Source organism: Eutrema salsugineum, unplaced genomic scaffold (assembly GCF_000478725.1).
Source record: "Eutrema salsugineum unplaced genomic scaffold, Eutsalg1_0 scaffold_18, whole genome shotgun sequence".
NCBI lineage: Eukaryota > Viridiplantae > Streptophyta > Magnoliopsida > Brassicales > Brassicaceae > Eutrema > Eutrema salsugineum.
In genome coordinates, this window is record NW_006256846.1 from 609312 (window position 1) to 617696 (window position 8385).

Here is an 8385-nt window from a genome sequence, read left to right on the forward strand (position 1 = left end):
CCCCCTGCACCAAGTGATTCTTTGTTAAAACAAGTGACCGGCATGATACCCTCGTGGTGGAGCATACCGAGGTGCCCAGTTTCAAGAATGATCAAAAACATAAACACTTGGGACACTTGAGTCAAAGAAGAAGGTTTGCGCGGACTAAGGAAAAGATTTGAAGGCCGCGGGGAAATTCTTGTTAACTTGAGCTTAGCCCACTCGGCTTGGTGCCCTCGGGGTAGAACAAGTCGAGGCCGCTCAAGAGAACACGAGAAAAACCACTCTAGTCCGTACGGCCCACGTCATTCCCAAGTCGCGCCATTTGGAAGCTTTGCGCGGTAATTTGAATTTAAACGACCGGTCAAAGCTGTTTTGGCGCGGGTCAACGGTCGCAGCTGGAGGAGAAGGGGGGACCAGTCCCACTACAGTCCAAACGCCAGCTGGAAAGCGCAACACCGCCCATACCAGCCTCCATCTCGAGCCAAAACCGAGAGTTCGCCTTCTTCTCTCTTTTCTCTGCATTTCACGAGCACATCTCTCTCATTTCTCATCCATTTCTTGTGATTCCAAGCGTTCTAGACTCGTTAGGGTGTTGTATATTCATCATAAGCATTCCACTAAGCTTGAATCTTGGATTTCCAAAGGTATTTGCATCTTAAAGAACTCATCTTTTTCCTTCATTCTTTGCGAGCTTTATTGTTTGTGAAATGTGGAATCGATTCTTTTAGAGCATGTCGGCCTTTGGGAACAATTTTAAAAATTCAATCAAGATAGATAACATAAGAAAAACCGGTCTTTGCCCTGAAAATCACTTGTTCTTGAGTTTTTAAAATTCTTGAGAAAATGCGCTTGGAATCGGTCTTAATGATGCTTTGAGATGTTGAGCTGAACTGTCTAGATATCGTGTCTTTCTTTGCTTGTTCTGGCTTGTTCTTACTTCCTTTGATGTTTGGAAAAAGCTATAACTCTGGTCTTGTTAGAGAAACAGCTCTGTTCTTGTTATCTTTAGAGACATGTGCTTGTTGATGTACATGATTCTAACGGTCTCTTTGAGGATCTGCCTTGCAGATGACCGGCGACCGAGCTGTTCCCACTCATGAGACAAACAAAAACGAGGTCCAGAGGAGGAGTACAAAAGGGAAAGCCGTGGCCGTGGCACGCAATGGTGGAACAAGCAAGAAACCCACCGTGAGATCCGATGGTGAGCCAGCCGCCAAGCGAGCAAGGAACGCCGAGCTCACTCTGGTTCCAACCCTTGAACCAAAAAGGAATGGGAAGCAGGCAGCCACTGAGAACGATGGAGACGAGCTGAGAGCCATAGTCCCTCATGAACCCGATTGTGGCAAGAAGGCCAAGAAGGAACCAAAGCCCGAGCCCGAGGAGGAACATTTCCCGACTACTGAGGAGTACTTGGACCACTTTAACTCTATAAGAGTAGCTCAAGGTCGGTTCCCTGATATGGAGCTGTTGAGGAAGCTTGAGATACTCGATGATGTTACACTCATCTTTCAAAACATGGGCTTGGCCGAGTTCTTCATGATGAGCGATGTTGCTTACGAGGGGATCACACAACAGTTTCTTGCCACTTTGGAGGTTGTCATCTACCCCAAGAGAGATCCTAAGCGTCTACATGGCAAAGGGTTCGGACACATTGAGTTTGACATAGAAGGCGTGCACTACAAGGTCAGTTTCAAGGAGCTTGATGAGATATTTGGATTTGAAAGGAATGGAAGCTCGCTTGACAAGTTTGTGTACCCTCGTGATGAGTTGGCCGCGTTGTGGGAAACGATATCTTTTGGGCCTTACTTGGGAGGCAAGAGCAAGACAAGCTGCATCAGGAACCCTGCGATCAGATACACCAACCGGGTCCTGGCCTCTACGTTCTTCTCTACATACAACCCTGGTGTCATTCACACGGCAGAGCTTGAACTATTGGGACTTGGACTTAAGCCGCTCATCACTCAAATAAAGAACAAAAAGGAGTTCCAAGGGCCAGTGCATGTACCGTCTTTAGGAGCGTTCTTTGCGATCCAAATGCTCACCTATAGACACAATGTGTGGTGTGACCGAAAGAAGAAGGGAGCAAGGAGGCTTCAGAACGGTTGGATTGTCACTAAAATCTTGAGAGCTCAAGGGTTCATATTCCCTGATTCACCATCGAGGCCGAGTCTCATTAATGAGCAATACCTAAGTAAAAGTGGTTTCTTTGGAGGCAAGTCAGGGGATAGATGGGTTTACAACTTCACACTGATGCACAGGGACGGTACACAAGTTCTACTGCCTAACCGAGGCCTCACCATGCTTGATAAGCAGTGTAACGTCTCCTTCTATGTCCTCAAGGATCAGTTGTACAACCCATCTCTCGGCCCACCAATGCGCAAGTGCACCAAAGCCATACCTAACAAGCCTCAGAACGAGAACGGCCCGGCCGGAGGTGAGAATGAAGAAGAACGGCACGCTGAGAGAAGGATGGGAGCAGGCCGATATCATTTTGATCCATACGTGTGGGGTGATCCTGAATATCACACCAAGAAGCTGTATTTGCGAGTGAACACTCTCCAAAAGTGGTGTAAGTGGCAAGACAAGACCATTCATGCCCTGGTGGACTGTGTAAGGCACCTGAAGAAGAAGGTCAAGCAGCTCACACGGCCATCTTCTCCGGACAAGAACTCGGGGACCTCAACCGCACCAGTTACACAAGAGGAGGTTGGGGAAAGCTCAAACGCAAGGAACCCGGAGTTTCCACCAGGCAAAGAGGATTGGATCGACCCTGCCTTGGCATTCTTACCTGAACCCTCGGATAGCAGCCCACCACGTCAGTCCACACCCTCCTGCTCAACATCAAATCCCTCGTACTACTTGGGATCAGACCTCTCCGACTAAGGTATCGACTTCAAACTCTTGTACATATGCATCTTGTGTATATCATCCTGCATTCGTTTAGTTTGTCTTTTTACTTCTCTCACACGCTTTTATAACACACGGGACTGTGTTATTCAAGTGTGGGGGAGGAGCTTTGTGTTTTCTGATCTTGTTTTCTTTGTTCTTATTTGACTTTTGCATTCTTGAGTCTCATCTAGCTTTGTACATATGGTAAAACCGCATCATTCTAGTTGCATCTCGCATTTTAAGATCGAGTCTAGGTTGCATCATGTAAGATTGCATCAGTGCAAGGAGCAATGATAGATTTTTTTTCCTAGAGAGTAAATCACTTGAGAACTTGAACTAAATATGCTTGTGAAACTCATTCTGTGCTGTAAATCTAGAGCACGATTTGAATCTGAGAAGCAAGTCTGAATTACACTCAACTCTAGATAAGTGATAACCCTGAACTTGAATTGTAAATATCTTTTGATGCATTGCTTAAATCGGCTTGTGGATACCGATATACATACTTGAGCTAGAATCATTGTTTTCACCACCCTCTTTCCTTAGCTCAAGCAGCTGAATCCGCATCATGGATCAGTTCCCTCACCTTGAACCCAACTTTCTTTTCGAGCCAATGTTTGTGTGTGAATTGTAAGGCCACCTTGGACTGAACTTAGCAGAAAGTGTTAGGTTTAGAGCGACAAGGGCATGTCTCATTGAGTGCTATGTTCCAACATCAAGGAACTAAGAGTATTGGCGAGAAATAAGTGTGGAGGAAAAGATCTATTGGTGAGTGGAAAAAGGTGAGCTGAGTGGAAAAGAGAGTGTGGAGATAGCTAGGGGAATGAAAGAAAAAGAATCGAGTCTTGAATTGGAAAAGATAAGCTCTGTTGTTCTAAAAAGTAAAGTATAGTCTCTGAAATGAAAAGAAGCCAAAAAAAAAAAAAGGGGCTCAAGTGTTCTAAAAAGAAAAGAAAAGAGGCTAATCGCTGTAAAAGAAAAGAGCTGTGTGAATAGGTAAACACCAAGACTTGGAAATCAAAACAAAAGTTAGTCCCCTAGTGAAAAGAAAGCAATTGAGAGAGTGAGGATCTTGAGAGGGTGAGCAAGTGAGAAAAGCTTTGAGTGGAGCGTGGGGTGTGATGAGTCTTGCCCTTGTATGCATCGGTTGCTTTTTACCTTTAGCATTCTGCCAAAGTTTGGTCGTTCATTGAGAGATCCCACTGTTGCATTGCACCCGCTTGAATATTGATGAGATCACTTTTATCTCATGACCTTACCCTAGCCAAGCCAGCCTATTTGAACATTGCATCATCTGATTCACCGGTTACTAGCTTAATGAATGTGAAAGAGTTGAGTGTGATAATGACTTGTGGAGATTCTGTGCTTTAATTGTGAAATATCTGAGTATGGCTTTGCATTGCATATTTGAGCATGAATCTGAGTTCTCTTTGTGATCACTTCTTTCTAAAAAGGAAATATGAGCTCCATCTGCATTACAACCTCTTTCTCTCATTTGTTCTCTTCGCTTGAGGACAAGCAAAGGACAAGTGTGGGGGAGTTGATATGTCTATATTTTACATCATTTAGAGTGCATTCTAGAGTCCTCATCTTGTGTTTTCCCATGTAAATTGAGTCTCTAGGCATGAAAATAGGATTTAGGGCTTGCATTAGGTCCCAAAGAGTTTTGCATGTTTTGAAGTCTTTATCAGGTGCTTTGGGAGTCATTTGGAGCTTAAGAAGAGGACCAGAGAAGAAGACAGTGAAGAAAAGGGTCAAAAATGGTGAAAACCGCTTGGAAGAATTTCTCGGCCAAATCGCGTGCCGGACGGACAGAAACCTCGGTCAAAATCCTTACCGATCGCTCATTACCGGCCAAAATCCTTACCGATCGTTCAACCTCGACCAAAAAGCTTACCGATCGCTCAGCACCGACCAAAATCCGTACCGATCGGCCAAAGTCAGCCTGGGTCGAAGATCAGGCGTAAATACCGCGGGTTGAGTTTTGTCCGAGGCGAAGGAATTTTTACGACCAAAAAGCTTACCGCGGTACACAGCCCTCGGTCATTTTCCTTACCGCGGGAAGCTTTTCTCGACCAAAATCTGTCCTTGTCCGCGCGTCTCAAAGATCTGCAATCCGGGGAACCTTCCGGTCCGAACCAGTTGGCGGGGTCTTCAGCAAAGTTGGAGATAATCAAACAAAGATCCCAGAACAGTTGGAATCATCCAATTCGGACCCGTGGGGAGAAAGATACAGCTTCCGGAAGATGCACCAACATTACGCGCATCCGAGAACCGAACGGCGGAGCACAAAGATCACGGCGGACGGAACCTTTCCGGACGGAACCAGCTTGCCCGGTCTTCATCAAAGTTTGAGATCTGTGAAAGACCTTTTCAGAACAGTTGGGGTCGCTCAATTCGGACGAGTGGTTTGAAAGATAAAGGCTCCAGAGTTCACATCGGTCCAAACAGCTTATTTTCCGGTGATTCCAATGCGGTTCAAAGATGTGAAATCCAGGAAGCCTTCTACTTCCCAAGCTCCGACGCTTTCTTCATCAAAGTTCGAGCTTATTGAGTCATCTTGACTATGGGACTGGTCTCAGTACATTTGGAGTCGAGGGTTGAAAGTTACTGCTTCCGGAAGGCGACATGGTCAATACGAGCCCAAATATGTTGCGATACGCGCTAAGTGTTTTCTCAGGGCTCGGCATCATTACCTCGACATCGGCCAAGTCAAGGCTCATATTTTGGGAGTATTCTGAACTAGGCCTCGTGCTGACACGTCGGCACGTTGGAATCAAGGCATGCACACGTAAGAAATGAAGCTGGAAACAACTAAGTGTTGAACGTGCACCTCGGTGTAGCGACCTCGGCGTGCATGCCGGACCCTGTTCGCCCAAACCCCTCGACTACCAAGCGCCTCGGCATTTCATGCCGAGGTCCATTGTCACGAAGACAGAATCAAGAACAAAGCTGCCCAAGAACACACACGTGAAGATGGATCAAAGACTAGGGTTCATGCATGTTCTTGACGAGTTCTTCACGAGATCTTCATTTGGATCTGGACTCACGTGCACTCCTCGACATGAAGACCTCGGATTCACTCTCCGACACACCGTGGCACTCACCCATCAACCCAAGAACGCGGTTCAGTACCCGGTTTGTTCCGGGCTGACCCACGACACTTTACCTTTGCTATATATACATTTTGAGACTAAAAACCTAATCATCTTATCTCTTATCTGTTTTTAGCTTTTCCAATTTGCCTCTTTGGTGAAACTTGATCATTCTAATCCGATATCTCGTTTTTGCATGAGAAATCTTGTTCTTTCTTTATTTCTTTTATCATCTAACATTAAACTCCTCATCATGACCAGCTACACGTCTTGCAAAGGACTTAGTGAGCTCGTTATGATTAGTGAGTAGTCGTTTAAGCGGCTTTAGATGAGTAGATTAGGGTGCTTTCAAGGTAGATTAGTGGGTTTAGGTGTCTAGTCCTGCATGTTTCATTCTTTAACCGACGAGATCTCTAGGCTGGATCCAAGCACATCACTTGAGGTTCAGATCTGAGACATATCTCGCATCAAAAGTGTTTGTAGAAATGTCTGAACCACTCGGTTAAGGGTTTAAGAGTCTTTCATCGCGAGAGTGATAGTTTGTTCTCTTAAATGACATTTTTGAACTGATTCTTATTGCTGATTGATTCGATGCTTCTCAAAAGACATTTTTGGTATGAAGGAGGATCAATTTAGATGCTTAATACTTTCATGAGAAGATTAACATGCCTTGAGTTCAAAGTTAAATGAAACCGCTTGATGTTTTGATTCATTAACCCACTAGTTGAACTTGGGAGCACCCGAGTCAAGTATCTCGTCTAAAGTCTCTTGCTTTATTACATATTATCATCATCTGAATCGCTTAGTTATCATTTGCATTTTTGTTTTGTTTGATTCTCATCATTTACTTTACTTACATGCTTAATCGTTGTTATTTAGCTTAGTAAAACCTTCACGTTGACAAGTCTGGATTGACACCTCTTAGTACTACTTTGACAAGGGGATTGATAGCCCTGAGACCTAAAAAGTTTTATCTATCAATTGGCGCCGTTGCCAACTTGTCGGAGCATTAGTCTTTTGTTTGTTCTTGAGCTCAAGATTTTAACTTTCTTTGTTTAACTAACTTCTTTGCAAGTTCTTGTGTTGCTTTCAGGTGCATGAAAACCAGGTCTCGGAGCAAAGAACCACCTTTACCGTACGACGACAACATCAACCGGATTGAGAGGCGAGCTCGCGAGAGGGAACGGCATTTTGAACGACTTGGAATGGCAGAACAGCAAAGGATCGAGCAACAGGCTCAAGAAGCCGAACACCAGGCTCATGCTAATCAGGCGCAGGCAGGCAGGAATGAACAACAAGCCTATGTTAACCAACAACAGGCTCAAAGGAACGAGAGGCTTGCTCAGCAAAACCAACAACAAGCTAATAGGAACGAGCAACAAGCCCACCATGTTCATCCGCCACCGCCACAAGCTCAGAGACAACCTCATCCGGTCTTTGTTGGAGAGAACGACCGAGCTAATGCGCACCAATACCGAGCTGGGATTCAAGCTCCACCGGTTCAAAACAACAACTTTGAGGTTAAAGCTTCCCTGCTCAATATGGTGCAAAACTCAAAGTTCCACGGTCTAGCCGGAGAAGACCCCCTTGAGCATCTAGATCAGTTTGATCGGGTTTGCGACCTAACTAAGATCAATGGTGTCTCGGAAGATAGCTTCAAGCTACGCTTGTTCCCATTCAGCCTCGGTGATAAAGCTCACCAGTGGGAAAAGAACCTCCCGAGGGGTTCTATACAAACCTGGGAGCAGTGTAAACTGGCGTTCTTATCAAAGTTCTTTTCCACATCACGCACGGCTAAGCTCAGAAACCAGATCTCAAGCTTCACGCAGCACAACAACGAGAGCTTTAGCGAAGCTTGGGAACGGTTCAGAAGCTACACTAACCAATGCCCCCACCACGGCTTCTCAGAGGCATCCCTCTTGAGTACTTTATACCGAGGTGCACTCCCCAAGGTCAGAAACCAACTCGATACAGCTTCAAATGGAAATTTTCTTGGGAAAGAAATCAATGCGGCAATGGAACTAGTCGAGAACCTAGCCATGTCTAATGATACTTATGGCGAAGACTTTGATAGAGTAAACCGTACAGAGGGCTCCAATGAAGAACAGCGTATGAAAAAGGATATAAGAGAGCTTCAGAGCAAGCTTGACAAGGTTCTGATGGCGACTCAAAAGCCAATACACTTTGTAGGCGAGTTTGATGAGCAAGGGCCAAGTTTTGACAATGTTAATGAAGATGGTCTAACTCAAGAGGAGCTGAACTACATAGGGAATCAGCAGAGGTATCAGCGGTTTAACAACTACAACAGTAACCCAAAGCTTTGGAGTGACGAAGAAGAGCTTTGGAGTGACGAAGAACCTGCTAGGCAAAGGAAGGAGATGTCGAAAAAGACTTGTCTCAAGACAAGATCTTCTTCATT

General features: G+C 45.2%; 1 non-coding gene across 1 annotated transcript; it reads right to left on the reverse strand.

Annotated features, from left to right (window-relative positions):
• Positions 1–7762: 7762 nt before the first annotated feature.
• LOC112087425 lies at positions 7763–7869 on the reverse strand. Its single transcript, XR_002900106.1, has one exon. It is a non-coding gene; the product is annotated as a small nucleolar RNA R71 (small nucleolar RNA).
• Between the last annotated feature and the right edge of the window lie 516 nt (positions 7870–8385).